Source organism: Pseudorca crassidens, chromosome 3 (genome assembly GCF_039906515.1).
Source record: "Pseudorca crassidens isolate mPseCra1 chromosome 3, mPseCra1.hap1, whole genome shotgun sequence".
NCBI lineage: Eukaryota > Metazoa > Chordata > Mammalia > Artiodactyla > Delphinidae > Pseudorca > Pseudorca crassidens.
In genome coordinates this window covers 50,725,142-50,742,966 of record NC_090298.1, presented here as the reverse complement: position 1 = coordinate 50,742,966, position 17,825 = coordinate 50,725,142, and positions in this window count along the sequence as shown.

Genomic DNA, 17,825 nt, shown 5'->3' with positions numbered 1-17,825 from the left:
AATCAGCTATATATATACATATATCCCCTCTTTTCTGGATTTCCTTCCCATTTAGGTCACCACAGACCACTGAGTAGAGTTCCCTGTACTATACAGTAGATTCTCATTAGTTATCTATTTTATACATAGTATCAATACTGTACACAAGGAAGAATTTATTCTCTGTTGTGTACATTTTCATGGGTTTGGACATATTCAGAGAACTGTGTATCTACCCACATGATAATGATGTTGAACACTTCTATCACCTCAAAAATTCTCTCCTTCTATCCTTTTATAGTCAAGTTTACCCTCTATCCCCAGTCCTACTGATCTGTTTCCTATTCTTATTATTTTTTCTTTTCCAGAAAGTCATATAAATGGAATCATACAACCTTTTGTTTCTGGCTTCTTTCATTTAGCAAACTTTATTTAAGATTCATACATACTGTTACATGAATCAAAAATTCTTCTTTTATTGCTTAGTAGTATTCTATTGTATGTGTGAACCACATTTTATTTATCTACTCACTGGTGGAAGACCATCTGGGTGATTTCCAGTTTTTGACAATTATGAACACAGGTGTTATAAATATTCTTGTACAGGTTTATGTGTGAACATAAGTTTTCATTTCTCTTCGGTAAATGCTAGGATTGGGATTGGTGGTTCATATGGTAAATATATACTGAACTTTATAGGAAACAGTCAAGCTGCTTTTGTTCCAAAGTGGTTATACATTTTACATTCCCACCAGCAACATACAAGAGTTTCCCCATATCCTCTCAGAACTTGATGTAGTCAGGGTTTTTGCTTGCCTTTCTTTTTTTAAAAATATTTATTTATTTGGCTGTGTCGGGTCTTAGCTGTGGCATGCAGGATCTTTGTTGCGGCATGTGGAATCTTTCGTGGCGGCACACGGGCTCTTCTTTGCAGCATGTGGGCTTCTCTCTAGTTGTGGCACTCAGGCTCTAGAGCATGTGGGCTCAGTAGTTGCAGCGCAGAGGCTCTCTAGTTGTGGCTTGTGGGCTCCAGAGCATGTGTGCTCATTAGTTGCAGCACGTGGGCTGTCTAGTTGTGGCACATGGGCTCTAGAGTGCCGGGGCTTAGTAGTTGCGGTGTGTGGGCTTAGTTGCTCTACAGCTTGTGGGATCTTAGTTCCCCAACCAGGGATCAAGCCTGCATCCCCTGCATTGGAAGGTGGATTCTTAACCACTGGACCACCAGGGAAGTCCCCCTTGTTTGCCTTTCTGATGAATGTATATTAATATAACATTGTGGCTTTAATTTACATTTTTGTAATGATTAGTGATACCGAGCATTTTTAAATATGCTTATTTTCCATGTGGACATTTTCTGGGTTAACTGTTCAAATCCTTTGTTCATTTAAAAAAATTAGGTTGTTTGTTTTCTTTTTGTTGAGTTTGAGAGTTCTTTATATATTGTGTATACAAATCCTTTGTCAGAATTGTGATTTGCAAATATTTTCTCCCAGTTCATGGCTTGTCTTTTCATTCTCTTAACAGTGTCTTTCACAAAGAAGAGGTTCGTAATTTTGATAAAGCCCAGTGGATCATTTTTCCGTGATGGATTGAACATTTGGTATCATATTTTAAAATAATCTTTGCCTAACTCAAGGTGTAGAAGATTTTCTCCTTTTTTTTTTCTAGAATTTTGAGAGTTTTACTTTTTACATTTAGGTCTATGGTCAATTTTTGAATAAAAGATGAGGTATGTGCTAGGTTCATGTTTTTCTAGGTATTCAGTTTTTCAAGCACCATTTGTTGGAAAGATGATCCTCTCTTTTTTGAAACGCTTTTTCATTTTGTCAAATATTATTTGACTATATTTGTACAGGATTATTTCTGGACACATTATTCTTTTCCATGGATCTATGTGTTTATCCTTTTGCTAATATCACACTCTTGATTAGTAAGTCATGAACATTGTAGTGTGCCCTCTACTTTGTATTTTTTTTCCAAAATTGTTTTGGCTATCCTATTTCCTTTCTTTTCCCACATAAATTTTAGAATTTTGATAATATCTACAAAAAATATTATGAGTATTTTAATTTGGATTGCAATAAAACTGTAGATCAAATTGGGGGAGAATTGATGTCTTAACAAAATTGATTCTTCCAATTTATGAGAATGGTTAATCTTTCCATTTATTTATATCTTTGCTACTTATCATCAGTGTTTTGCAATACAAAACACTGCATACAGAGTCTACATACAGACTCTGTATACAGAGTCTATACATAATTTTTATATTCATATGTACTTTATGCTATAAATGGTTCTTTAATTTTATATTCTAAATATTCACTGTTAATATATATAAATACAATTGATTGTTTATACTGACCATGCATCTTGGGAACTAGCTAATTTCATTTTTATATTCTAAGTTATTTTGGAAATTCTTTAGATTTTTCTGCAGGGATAATCATGTTATCTTTGAATAAAGAGAGTTTTATTTCTTTTCTTCCAAACTGTATACTTTTATATCTTTTTGTGCTTTATTGCACTGGCTATTACTTCCAATATGATTTTGAATAAGAGTAGTAAAATAGGACATTTTTACCTTATTCCTAATCTTAGGAATCCTAATTCTTGATCCTAATTCCTAATCTTAGTAGTCTTTCCTAATTTATTTCTTTTACATCTCTCTACATTTCACACACACATTAAAAAACTTAACAATGCATCAAATGAAAGGGTTCTGCAAAGTCTTCTGCTAGTGGTGCTCTTCGTTCCCTGGATGTAAGGTTTACTCTGTAAACAGACAAATGTGAGCCAATCTACAGGCTCATCAAGCCTCACTTAGTTTCTGGAGTGGGCTTCAGGTGTTGCTTTGCATATCAATGCAAAGCATTGTCTTTCGCAATTAAGTATAATGTTAACTGTAGGTTCTTGTACATGCCTTTTATCAGTTTGCTGACAGTTTTTAACATAAATAGATGTAAAAGTTTATCAAATGCTTTCTCTTCATCTATTGAGATGCTCAAATAACGTTTCTTCATTAGTCTATTAATATGGTGAATAACACTATTTGATTCTTTTAACCAGTCTTGTATTACTGGGATAAATCCTATTTGGTCATGAAGTATTGCTCTTTTTAAACATTTCTTGATTCAATTTGCTAATATTTTGTTCAAGATTTCTGCATATATGTTCATGAAAGTTATTGGTCTGCATTTTTCATTTTTTTGTACTATTTTTATCTGGTTCTGGTATTAGGGTAATACTAACCTCACAATAAAAGTTGAAGAGCGGGCTTCCCTGGTGGCGCAGTGGTTGAGAGTCCGCCTGCCGATGCAGGGGACACAGGTTCGTGCCCCGGTCCGGGAAGATCCCACATGCCGTGGAGCGGCTGTACCCGTGAGCCATGGCCGCTGAGCCTGCGCGTCTGGAGCCTGTGCTCCGCAACGGTAGAGGCCACAACAGTGAGGCCGGCGTACCGCAAAAAAAAAAAAAAAAAAAAAAGTTGAAGACTGTTTCTTTTTCCTGTTCTGAAAGAGATTGTGTGAAGTTGGTATCATTATTGTGTTTAAATGTTTGGAAAAATTGAGCAGTGACATAATTTCAGCCTGGATTTTCTTTGTTGGAAAGTTTTTAACCATGAATTTAATTGCTTAGGAGCTATAAGACTATCCAGGTTATCCATCTCTTTTTGATTTGGTTTCAATTGATTGGTTTCTTTTTCATTGTCTTTCAAGAATTGATTCATTTCATCTAAGTTGTTGAATTTAGAAATACAATGCTGTTCATAGTATTCTTATTTTCCTTTTTAATGTCTGTGGGATCTCTAATGATGTCACCTGTTTCATACTTAATACTGACAATTTGTTTCTTCTCTCTTTTTATCAGTCTGGCTAGAGGTATATCAATTTTGTAGGTATTTGCAAAGAACCAGCTTTAGTTTCACTGATTTTTTTATAGATTTTATTTTCAATCTTATTAATTTCTGTTCTTAATTATTTTCTACTTTCCATTTACCTTGTATTTAATCTGCCCTTATTTTTCTAGTTTCTTGAGGAAAAAACTTAACTTACTGATTTAATGCCATTTTTTTCTAATATAAGTATTTAATGTTATTCCTTTCTCTCTAAGCACTGCTATAACTTTATCCCACAAATTTGGCATGGTTTGTTTTCCTTTCCATTTAGTTCAGAATGTTAAAAATATTTTTTGAGACTTTCCTTTCTACTTGGAGGTATTTAGAAGGGTTTCATTTGATTTCTCACTATTTGGGGATTTTTTAATCTCACTATTTGGGGATTTTTTAGATATCTTTTTGTTATTGGTATTTAAATTCAATTATGCTCTGAGAAAATGCCCTGTATGAGTTCTATTCTTTTAAGCTGTTGATATTTGATTTTTTTGCATAGTATTATCTATCTTGGTGGATGTTCCATGTACACTTGAAAAGAATGTGTAATTTGCAGTTGTAGAGTGAAGTGTATTATAAACGTCAATTATGTCAAGTTGGTTAATACAGCTGTTCCGGCCTTCTATATCTTTACTGATTTTTCTATCTATCTGTTCTATCTGTCCTTCTATAATTGTAGATTTGTCAGTTTTATCATTTTTTTCTTCATGTATTTTTGAAGCTCTGTTGTTATGTGTCTGCACAATTAGGATTTTTATGTATTCTTAGATCACTGACCGTTCTATTTTTATTGATGTCTGTCTTTACCCATGATCATATTTCTTATTCTGTATGTCTGATATTAATACAGCTACTGCAGCTTTATTTTGGCTAGTGGTAAGAAGGTGTATCATTTTCCATCCTTTTACTGTTAATTTATCTGTGTCTTTATATTTAAAGTGGATTTCTTATAGATAGCATAGAGTTGGATCTTGTTTTTTTCATTAATCTGAAAATTTCTCTTTTGATTGATTTGTTTAGACCATTCATATTTATGTGTATATCAGTATGGCTGATGCAAGGCAATTGATTTGCTCACATCCCTCTTGTGCAGCAGAATGAAGGACCCCGTTCCCTCCCCAAAGGGACACATATAGCAGTAGGGTTGGCCAGGTACCATATGATGTACATGCTTAAGCTGAGCAAAGGAGCATAGATTGAGTCTGAAACAGGGAAAGATACTCTCACATATGGTACTAAGTCCAGCACAGCCTGAGAGGATGCTATGTCTTGGTAAGGAAGTGTTCCAGTTCAAGGCCCATTCTTTTGTGGTCAAATGGGGGTCAAAAGACTGCATACACAATACTGTCTTTCCCAATACATATCTGTTATAGAAAATTTGAAATAATACAGGAAAGCATAAGGAAGAAAAACATTTTACTCATAATGCTACCAGCAGTAGATAACATCTTATTATTTTTGATATTTTTCTTTCCATCTGTGTATATTATATACATGTAATATTTTATATACTTGAGATCATATGGTTCATAATTTATAACCTGATTTTTTCACTTATCCTTAAATATTTTCAAGATCACTTTTTCATATGACTATACTATAAATTATTTAGCCTTATCTATGACTTTTGATATTTAAGTTGCCTTAAATTTATTTTCCTTTTACAAATACCATTATAATGAATATCCTCACCCCAAATCTTTGTGAATATTTTTAATATTTCTCAAGATAAATTCTTAAAAGTGGATTTATAAGTCCAGATGGTTTACCCATTTTTAGACATTTGATGCTAATTGCCAAATTATCTTTCAGAAATATCATGCCAATTTACTCTTCTATTGGAATTATATGAAGTGTTTGTTTTTGGAAGGGGAGTTTCTCTACCTAATTCTTCCAGATGAGGAAGAAGCAGAGAGGAGCATAATTTTTCTTGATAAAATAAAATTGAGGGATAGTTTTATGGGTTGTGAGTTTCTCTAATACTTCCTAGTTGAAAACATAGCTAAGAGCAGCTCCCTAAAGAGTGAAGCAATAGATAAAATTTGAGAATCTGTGTATTTTAAACATTCCTTTAAAAACAAAATTCAAGTAAGTGTGTTTTGCTCCCCTTAAAAATTCTTTGGGGGCTTCCCTGGTGGCGCAGTGGTTGAGAGTCTGCCTGCTGATGCAGGGGACATGGGTTTGTGCCCCAGTCCGGGAAGATCCCACATGCCACGAAGCAGCTGGGCCCGTGAGCCATGGCCACTGAGCCTGCACATCTGGAGCCTATACTCCGCAACAGGAGAGGCCACACAGTGAGAGGCCCGCATACCACAAAAAAACAAAAACAAAAACAAACAAACAAAATTCTTTGAATATCTTGAATTTTCAGGCACTTTCTCACTTTTTATGTAATTTGGGAGTTTCTTCTCCTCCTTGTTTTTTCATTTTTTCAAGGTTCTTCACCTTCCTTAGGTTCTGACTTAAATGCTTATCCCTCCTGGAATTACTTCTAATTTCCTCAAATCTGGCAATTGTTCAGTCACTCTTAGAATTGTGTATGGAACCTACTGTACGCACTTTTCGGTTTTAGCATAGATCATTTTATGTACAGATCCTACCTGAGCTTTTCACACAGGGCTGGTGCCTTGCACTGTTTCTGTTTCTCCAGAGATGAGCCTATCGGTTTGTATGATGGTAACTTGAGACTATAAACTCCATAATAGCAGGAACAAACTTTATTTTCTCACTTTCTATCTGCCTTTCACACTGCTTGAAACATAGCTGGAGCTCAGTAAATATTTTTGAAGAAGTGAATGAACAAATAGATTTATCATTTATTTAGTAGAGCAGGGCGACCTTTGGAAAAATTATGTGCTTCATTTTCTCTTGTAGTAATCTCATCGGGGGGAAGGAAAATGATTTTTTTCTTCCCCCCAGGAATCTTTGGATTGCTAATACCTGACTTTTTCTTATCCACAGAGTGTCTTCCACTTTGGCAATGGTGACAGGCAGGCTAGTGTGGACCCTTCTGAAACAAAAAAAGCCATTAAGAAGACTTCTGTGGTGTGTGGTGTGTTTAAGGTGATTAAAACAATTAGGCCTAATTTTCCCAAAAAGGGAGAAGAACAAACGAATCTGGGTTTATAGTGTTGAAAGGAGAAAAAGGTGTCTACCTGTGTTTATCCCCACGAGTAAGTGGAGGAAACGGTCATAGTCTTCTTGGGAGGTAGAAGGTCCTGAACTCATTTAGATGCTGCAACTCCAAGGCTCAGGAGTCTGAGGGGATGCCTGTGAGGACAGAGCTGTGTCCTTAGGGGCAGGCAAAGCCTCCCTGTGGCCAGGCTTGGCCTGAAAGTGAGTGAAGCTGCTAGGGAGCTGCCCATCAACAAATGGAGCTTGTTGGCTTGGGCCACAGATGGCATGACAGCTTGGACATATGGTGAGAGACTAGTGCTTCACAGTAGCATCATGTGGCCCCAAAGAACAAATGGCAGCTGTGGCAGCCACAGATGGAGGGTCTTCTTTGCTCAAAAAACTGGAAGGCTGGAAGGTCAGTTTTATCTATCTGTTGATATATTGATCTGCTGATCTATCTATTTTGGCAATCCTATGAGGGTGCAGAAAGCCCAAAATGACTGTTATGTCTTCCTGCTAATTTGAGTGAGTGGGGAATTGAGCTTCTTCTAATTCACTTGAAACACTTAAGGGATTGTGGTATAACATGTACCTTGCATGTCCCAGAGCAATTCATACCTCATATAATTATAATTTTGTTTTTCTAGTCGCATCCTCCCAGGGTTAGGGGATTCTTATACAGATCTCTAGGGTATACTTATCTGCTGGCAAGAGGAATACTCCAGCTTACTGTTCAACTTTTAGTCTGTGTATGCATAGGTTTCTGGAATAATTCTTACACTTTGTCTTTAAATTATTACTGTTGACATTAGTTCCCTGTTCTTTATATGGAGCAATATTGGGTGAATATATGCTAGGCTATGTCACCATACCCGCTGCAGCATATAATTTTCACTAACAGTGCTGTGGGGTGTTTTAGGAACTATTCTTCAAAACTTTATATTAAAAAAAATGCTTGGAGGCAAAAATGCTTTTGTTTCAGACCAGCTGTTTAGCTTAAATTTAAATTACTTTTTGAAACACGTTTCCTTGTTGAATATGTGCAAATTACATTTTGGATGTGAAAATGGTTGTATGTAGGTGAAGAGTCTTTGCTAGCATCCTTCCTTCAATCTTCTCTCCTTTGTTTTTACTCCTTTTTCCTCTCAATTAAATAAATGAGGTTCTTTGTGCATCATTGATTACAAAGGAGTTGAAACTAGAGTCTATATTGAGGATCAGGGTATGGCTAGATTAAGTATTTTTTCTCCCTTTCTTTTTCATTAGCATGGTATTGGGGGATGCATTGCAGGATACCCTCACATTTCCAGTATTCCCACATAATGCTCTGCCATTCTATGAGAGAAATAAAAATGCTGCCTTTGGAAATGAATTTATGATATCAGCAAGTAGTTTCAGAACCATCAGTGAAAAATTCTGTTTGACAGTGTAAAGGTGCTTTTCCCCCTGAGAGAGGAGACCAAGAACGATTATGAGTTTTAGATACACAGTGCTGGTTACCAGGGTGCCTCTGACCTCACACCAATTGCACCCACAGGACTTACAAGATAGTCCTTAGCCTTCCGTGGAAGCACCAGAAACGCCATTGTTTTGCAAGGTCTTTGAGCTAATTCTCCACCCTCTGCCCATTTTCCGCTTCTTTTCTGGTCTGGGCTGTGTTAGTAAGCTCCCTTGACTTGACTTTTAGTTAGGTTCCTCTAATGGGAAGTTTCCTCAGCAGACAATAGAGCCAGAAGAGTTAGACATCAAGGTGCTTCTATGCCATCACCCCGCCCACTTTACCTCTACTTCATGGTTCCAGCCGCGGATTTATCCTTCTGAGATTCCCAGTCCTTCAGTTCTGACATGCCTTTGATTACACTGTTTTTCTCCTCTACCCTCTTTTTGGGCCTGAAGGTGGAAACAGTTTCCTGCTGTTGTAGTCCCTGAATGCTTTCAGAATCCCTCGTGGGTTCTTAATCCTCACCTCACTTCTGTGAATAAATAGTTCCTTCAACATTCCAGCTGAGCGTGTCTCTATTTCCTTCCAAGACACTGAGTGCGAAAGCACTAAGCTTTTTTTCTCCGAACACTGGGCTGATGAGTTGGGAATATTGAATTTTGGAATGATTCTGAGTTTACGGCTCCTTCAGATTGCTTCCTGGACAGTAAGTGGTAATTTTGTAACAACTTTTAGAATCAACCAGCATCTCATTTCAGAGTAAGGCTTAGGTTGTTGAGCCAGGTTGTCTTGGGCTGGAAGAGAGGCAAGTTTCAGTGAAAAGGATATGGATTACCAAAACTGACTCAACCAAATTGCCACTCTACCTCTGGCTAATTATGAAAGTAGTACTTGCCTAGTAACTCAAGGCATAATTATCTGTTCTGGAACAAATTAGGATCTAGCCAACAAATGATAGTGGTCCATTTTAGGAGCTGTTGACGAGTAGGACTTGTATGTGTGTTTGTTTGTAGGCAGGGCAAATGTTGGGCAGCCCATTGAACACCAGGCTGATGCCGATGTTTTCTAGTGCTTTGCAAAACAAGCTGTATCCTTACCATCTGGTCCTAGAGCTTTGTGAACTGTTATACATGACTGGTTTGGCATTAAGTAGCCTAGAGAGGTAAGAACAGTGGCGTCTATGGTGTTGCTTTTCTGTGAATTTTTAAATTAATTCCAAATAAAAAATGAGGGTGAATGGGGTGATAGGTCTTTGTTCATTTTGTGTTACTGTTTTCAAATAATGTCTTTCCTCTTAATGTAAAGGATCGATAAGGGAAGAGGTTGAGGATTAAGGACCATGCCATTTCACATGTCTGGGGTGAGCTGGTTGTGGTAAAGGGATGCATCTGAGGATTTAGCTCTGGTAACATTTGATGAAAATATCAGTTACCTCTAGGGAAGCTTTAGATAAATAGGGACTTTGAATGAAATCTAGATAAAGATCCACTGAGAAACTTTGAATTGTTTATTTATGTTTTTACTTGTTAGAAAATAATATCTTAAATTCACAACCACTCAATATTTATCAAAAGTTTATGGAGTGTTGCTTGAAGGATACAGTCCAACTACTTTTCCTACAAAAGGAAAAGTAGATCCTACAAAATGAATTCATGAGTTGTCAGACAAGAGAGACCTGCTTGCTTGTACTGCATCATTTTAGCACCCCTCTCTTCCCAAGTGCTTTTACTCAACTGGGTTTTGCTGTGTTTGCATTGCAGTTTTTATTGATCTGCCTTGAGGGACTTTGTTAGAAACAGCCCTGAGCATCTTAGTTTTGTATTTACTGCAGGATTGTTGTTGAGAATACTGTTATTTACATTTCACACAATCTTCTACATAAGGACTCATGGCAAGAATATCTCTCAGGGCTTAGTCTTAGTAATACTTATTTTATTTTAAGCAACCAGTTTTTTTTTTAATTGAGTTGTATTTGACATATGATATTATATAAGTTTAAGGTATACAATGTATTGAGTTGATACTTTTATATTGCAATATAATTGCCATAGTAGGTTTGCTAACACCTCTATCATGTCACATAATTATGTGACACAACCAGTTTGTTTTTATTTTATGTGGTCACATACCTCATACTGGGGGTTACATAACATACATTTTCTCCTTGTTGTTTTGGCTGCTAGAAAGCTCAGAGCCTGATTCTGGTCTCTAAGTAATGGAGTTTCTCTTCTAACTTAACGTCTTGGTGGTATTTCTTTTCTTGACTTTATTTTTCTTTTTTCTGGATTACTGAACTCAAGATTTTTTCTTTTTTATTCTATTGCATGTATTTTTAAAAGCTACCTCAAAGTATTGGTGAACATAGTAAGAGTGTAAATAAACAAACTAAACAAACCAGCGAGGAGTATTTTTTAATATATATATTTTGGTGACAATTTTTTATGCCTACAAAGTCTCAAACAAAAAATGAAAATCAAAAAATAGCACTGGTCAAAATGTAAAATATTAAAGTCATTGATTATTGCATGGTTACATAGCAAAAAATAATGGTTGTTTGACAAAATAAAATTGGTCCCCCTTTGCTTAGTTCATTCAAACTGGTTTATGTGATTTGATCTGGACCATATAAGGCAGAATGTTCTAAATGTCTGGCAATCTATTCTAATTGAGAAGAATCATTAATGGACATTGGGTTAGTTGTAAGGAGAAGAGTGGGTTTAGAAAGAAATTCCGGGGGCTAATGCAAGATGTGGGTTGACCAGAGATCTTCATTTTTGTTAATATGGTAGTAGAGTTATTAAAACATTAACCAAGTTACATATACAGTTATCTTTTTTACATTTGAAACAGTCATTCAACACAGAAATGTGCTTTATGTGCTATATTAATCCTAAAAGAATATTTTGAATTAGTGGAAGGTAAGATACTCAGAACATTTATACTTACTTAATTGGAATTCAGATTTCCAACCCATAGATTTTTAAGGTTTTGAATGTTTGATTCTCAAAAATTTAAGATGAGGCAAGTCATGAATGATTCGCTGATAAATGGCTAAATAGTTTTATCAAGTTTTGCAGAATTAATAAGTTCAACAACCAACTGGAGATTAAATTTAGAAAGCCAATGAGAGATGAAAAATTCTGAATGATCCATTTAATTGTATAATTTATTTGTTTCTCACTTTCATGTGAAATATTCAAGTTTTCAGATTTTAAATTCTAACAGAGTGCCACAAAAGGTACACTCACAAGGCTAAAGAAAAACAGTTAAGCCTTCAAGGCAAAATAATGGACTTCAATTCCCTGAGTTTAATAAAGCAGCACTTACATACTTATGGTGTCTTCACATTTCACATGCATAAGGGAAAGGTTAGCAGCAGTTCTTTCACTTCATTTTCCCTCCATGGACCATTTTGATTATTTGTTCTTACAAACATCTGCTCTACTCGGGGCTATGAGACATGACTAGGATATCAAAAATAATGATGCTTTCATCCTGTCTAGATGCAAAATGGTTGCACAAATAATTAGACAAGAATATCAAACACCAAAAGCATGAAATTCACATGACACAGTAATAGAAAGACTATGTAGCAGCCTACATTATGATAAAATTTTGTGTACATTTACTCGTTTATTTTTTTGGTTAGGACTGGAAAAAACTTTCATTATGAGTCATTGCCTAAGGTGTAGTTCCAAAATACAGTGAACATATTGATTTCCAGCAAATATGTTTTGTAAAAAAGTTAATATACATGGCATCTAGTATTGGGAAACAGGAATAAAGAAACCTCCTACTTGAATTGTTGCTATGGCTTAAGTTACCTTGTATTTTGCTTCAGTGGTGGGGATGGGATAGGGTGGGGCTCAGGGTCTGCGGCATGAGTGACAGCTTAGCAGAGAGATCCTGCACCTGATTCCTGGTCTCGCTGACACCAAACACTCCAGATCTGAAAATGTCTGGAAGATAACACTAATGCAGTGGGGAGGTAGGGAGGTGTGTGTGTGTACACTTAGAAATTTTGGCCACATCAGTGGCTCTTAACTATGGCTATACTTGAGAATTATATGTCTAGCTGTTTTTTACCTTACTATTTTTTTTTAATGGCTTAATGTCTGCCTTGGTAATATCCTTGAAGGTCAAGCTTTAGTAGGTTTGGAGAGGGGTGTGGGTACTTGTATTCTTATGAAATTCCTTAAAACCTACCATGTGCATCTGAAGCTGAGAACCTCTTGGCTTACATTTAACTGACATGAGAGTTTAGTCTGTGATATGACTTTTTCCCTTTCTGACTTAATCCTTACATATATGGATCTGAGTGTTTAGCTCAGGACTCAAAACACATCAGGTCTTAATTCACTACTTAGAATTATAATATTTACCACTAGGAGAAAAGAAATAAAAAGCCACAGACTCCTGGCTCCTTAGTCTCAGTAATTTGAATATCCTTTGAGCAGAACCTCTAACTTGCCATGTCTGATAATAGTGTAGGTGGTGTTGGTATATGTTGTTGATTGAGAAGGGGATAAGATGTTACAGGTGCCAAAATTCAGTGTTAAAAAACTAAGGAGCCCCATACATGTTGGTCTCCAGCTCAAACAGCCTGTCAATGCCTCTCATTCCAGCCAAGAGAAGGTTAAATTTGGCATCACAGGGGGCCTCCAGAGCATCTGGTCATTCCTGAGGTTGAGGTACCTATTCTTGATTGTTTAAAGTTATTTCTAAGTATGGCTGTCTGTGTGGGAGACAATTATAAGAGTAGAAGCTTAGCAGAGCAAAGATGGGAACTAAACTGGCCATTACAATTGGGGGTGTTCCTGACTGGAAGTTTTCTTTTGCTTGAAATATGGTGAACTATATTATTGCAAAAGTGAATCTGTGCACATGAAAATATGCTCAACATCATTAATCATCAGAGAAATGTGTGAGATATTACCTCACACCTGTCAGAATGGCTGTAATCAAAGAGACCACAAATAACACATGTGGACAAGGATGTGGAGAAGGGGAATTGTAACACAATGTTGGTGGGAATGTAAATTGGTGCAGCCACTGTGGAAAACAGTATGGAGGTTTCTCAGAAAGCTAAAAATAGAACTACTATGTGACCCAGCAAAAATTTCACTCCTGGTATTATATCCAAAAAATAATGAAAACACTAATTCCAAAAGATACACACGAAGAGACCTTCAAGACGGCGGAGAAGTAAGACATGGAGATCAGCTTCCTCCCCACAAATGCATCAAAAATACATCTACATGTGGAACAACTCCTACAGAACACCTACTGAATGCTGGCAGAAGACCTCAGACTTCCCAAAAGGCAAGAAAGTCCCCACATACCTGGGTAGGGCAAAACAAAAAAGAAAAACGAGACAAAAGAATAGGGATGGGACCTGCACCTCTGGGAGGGAGCTGTGAAGGAGGAAAAGTTTCCACACACTAGGATGCCCCTTCACTGGCAGAGACAGGAGCTGGGCAGGGCATTGGGGGGAGGAAGCTTCAGAGCCATGGAGGAGAGCACAGCAACAGGGGTGCAGAGGGCAAAGCGGAGAGATTCCCACACAGGGGATGGGTGCTGACCAGCACTCACCAGCCTGACATGCCTGTCTGCTCACCCACTGGGGTGGGTGGGGGCTGGGAGCTGAGGCTCAGGCTTCAGAGGTCAGACCCCAGAGAAAGGACTGGGGTTGGCTGCGTGAAGACAACCTGAAGGGGGCTAGTGTGCCACAGCTAGCCGGGAGGAAGTCAGGGAAAAATTCTGGACCTGCCTCAGAGGCAAGGGACCATTGTTTTGGGGAGTGTGAGGAGAGGGGATTCCTGCTCCATGTGCCCAAAGAAGGCAGAGCATCACCTAAGTGAACTCCAGAGACAGGCGTGAGCAGTGGCTGTCAGCTTCGACCCCAGAGATGGGCATGAACTGCTAATGCTGCTGCCACTGCCACCAAGAATCCTGTGTGCAAGCACAGGCCACTACCCACACCCCCTTGGGAGCCTGTGCAGCCCGCCACTGCCAGGGTCTCGTGATCCAGGGACAACTTCCCTGGGAGGACTCATGGCATACCTCAGGCTGCTGCAATGTCATGCTGGCCTCTGTCACTGCAGGCTTGCCTCACATTCCAATTATGACTACCATACCCCTCCCTCTCCCTGGCCTGAGTGAGCAAGAGCCCCCTTGCTCACTTTAAAGCTCACTTTAAAGCTGCTGCTTTAAACCCCTCCTGTCTGGGTGGGAACAGATGCCTGAGGGCGGCCTACACGCAGAGGCAGAGCCAAAACCAAAGCTGAACCTCAGGAGCTGTGTGAACAAAGAAGAGAAAGGGAAATTTTTCCATGAATCCTCAGGAGCAGCAGATTAAATCCCCACAATCAACTTGATAACCCTGCATCTGTGGAATACTTGAATAAACAACAAATGTTGCCAATATCAAGGCAGTGGATTATGGAAGCAACTGTAGACTTGGGATTTGCTTTCTGCACCTGATTTGTTTCTGATTTTAAGTTTATCTTAGTTTAGTTTTTAGTGCTTGTTATCATTAGTGGATTTGTTTATTGGTTTGGTTGCTCTCTTCCTTTCTTTTTAAATTTTTTTAAATTTTAATTAATTCATTTCCTTTTTTCCCTTTTTATGAGTGTTTATGTGTATGTTTCTTTGTGTGATTTTGTCTGTTTAGTTTTGCTTTTACCATTTGGTTTAAGGTTCTATTTGTTCATTTTTTCCCTTCTTTTCTTCCAAGCCATGTGGCTGGCAGGGTTTTGGTGCTCCAGCCGGGTGTCAGGCCTGAGCCTCCGAGGTGGGAGAGCCAAGTCCAGGATATTGGACCATCAGAGACCTCTTGGTCCTACATAATATCAATTAGCAAGAGCTCTCCCAGAGATCTCAACACTAAGACCCAGCTCCACCCAATGGCCAGCAAGCTCCAGTGCTGGATGCCCCATGCCAAAAAACTAGCAAGACAGGAACACAACCCCACCCATTAGCAGAGAGGTTGCCTAAAGTCATACCAAGTTCACAGAGACCCCAAAACACACCACCAGACATGACCCTGTGCACCAGAAAGACAAGATCCAGTCCCATCCACAAGAACACAGGCACCAATCCCCTCTACCAGGAAGCCTACACAAGCCACTGAACCAACCACACCCACTGGGGGTAGACACCAAAAATAATGGGAACTATGAACCTGCAGCCTGCGAAAAGGAGACCCCAAACACAGTAAGTTAAACAAAATGAGAAGACAGAGAAATATGCAGCAGATGAAGGAGCAAGGTAAAAACCCACCAGACCAAACAAATGAAGAGGAAATAGGCAGTCTATCTGAAAAAGAATTTAGAGTAATGATAGGAAAAATCATCCAAAATCACGGAAATAGAATGGAGAAAATACAGGAAATGGTTAACAAGGACCTAGAAGAACTAAAGAGGAAACAAACAATGATGAACAACACAATAAATGAAATAAAATATTCTCTAGAAGGAATCAATAGCAGAATAACTGAAGTCGAAAACAGATAAGTGACCTTGAAGACAAAATAATGGAAATAACTGCTGCAGAGCAGAATAAAGAAAAAAGAATGACAAGAATTGAGGACAGTCTCAGAGACCTCTGGGACAACATTAAACACATCAGCATTCGAATTATAGGGGTCCCAGAAGAGGAAGAGAAAAAGAAAGGGTCTGAGAAAATATTTGAAGAGATTAGAGTTGAAAACATCCATAACATAGGAAAGGAAATAGTCAATCAAGTCCAGGAAGCACAGAGAGTCCCAAAGAGGATAAATCCAAAGAAAAACATGCCAAGACACATATTAATCAAACTATCAAAAATTAAATACAAAGAAAAAATATTAAAAGCAGTAAGGGAAAAGCAACAAATAACATACAAGAGAATCCCCATAAGGTTAACAGCTGATCTTTCAGCAGAGACTCTGCAAGCCAGAAGGGAGTGGCAAGACATATTTAAATTGATGAAAAGGGAAAACCTACAGCCAAGATTACTCTGCTCAGCAAGTATATCATTCAGATTTGATGGAGAAATTAAAACCTTTACAGACAAGCAAAAGCTAAGAGAATTCAGCACCACCAAACCAGCTTTACAGAAAATGCTAAAGGAACTTCTCTAGGCAGGAAACACAAGAGAAGGAAAAGACCTACAATAACAAACCCAAAACAATTAAGAAAATGGTAATAGGAATATACATATCGATAATTACCTTAGATGTAAATGGATTAAACGCTCCAACCAAAAGACATAGACTGGCTGAATGGATACAAAAACAAGACCCGTATATATGCTGTCTACAAGAGACCCACTTCAGACCTAGGGACACATACAGACTGAAAGTAAGGGGATGGAAAAAGATATTCAATGCAAATAGAAATCAAAAGAAAGCTGAAGTAGCAATTCTCATATCAGACAAAATAGACTTTAAAATAATTACTATTACAAGAGACAAAGGACATTACATAATGATCAATAGATCAATCCAAGAAGAAGATATAACAATTGTAAATATTTATGCACCCAACATAGGAGCACCTCAATACATAAGGCAAATGCTAACAGCCATAAAAAGGAAAATTGACAGTAACACAATAATAGTCGGGGACTTTAACACCCCACTTTCACCCATGGACAGGTCATCCAAAATGAAAATAAATAAGGAAACACAAGCTTTAAATTACACATTAGACAACATGGACTTAATTGATATTTACAAGACATTCCATCCAAAAACAACAGAACACGCTTTCTTCTCAAGTGCTCATGGAACATTCTCCAGGAGAGATCATATCTTGGGTCACAAATCAAGCCTTGGTCAATTTAAGAAAATTGAAATCATATCAAGTATCTTTTCTGACCACAACGCTATGAGACTAGATATCAATTACAGGAAAAAAACTGTAAAAAATACAAACACATGGAGGATAAGCAATATGTTACTAAATAACCAAGTGATCACTAAAGAAATCAAAGAGGAAATCAAAAAATAGCTAGAAACAAATGACAATGAAAACACGACGACCCAAAACCTATGGGATGGAGCAAAAGCAGTTCTAAGGGGGAAGTTTATCACAATACAATCCTAACTCAAGAAACAAGAAACATATCAAATAAGCAATCTAACCTTACACCTAATGCAATTAAGGAAAGAAGAACAAAAATACCCAAAGTTAGCAGAAGGAAAGAAATCATAAAGATCAGATCTGAAATAAATGAAAAAGAAATGAAGGAAACAATAGCAAAGATCAATAAAACTAAAAGCTGGTTCTTTGAGAAGATAAACAAAATTGATAAACCATTAGCCAGACTCATCAAGAAAAAAAGTGAGAAGACTCAAATCAACAAAATTAGAAATGAAAATGGAGAAGTAACAACTGACACTGTAGAAATACA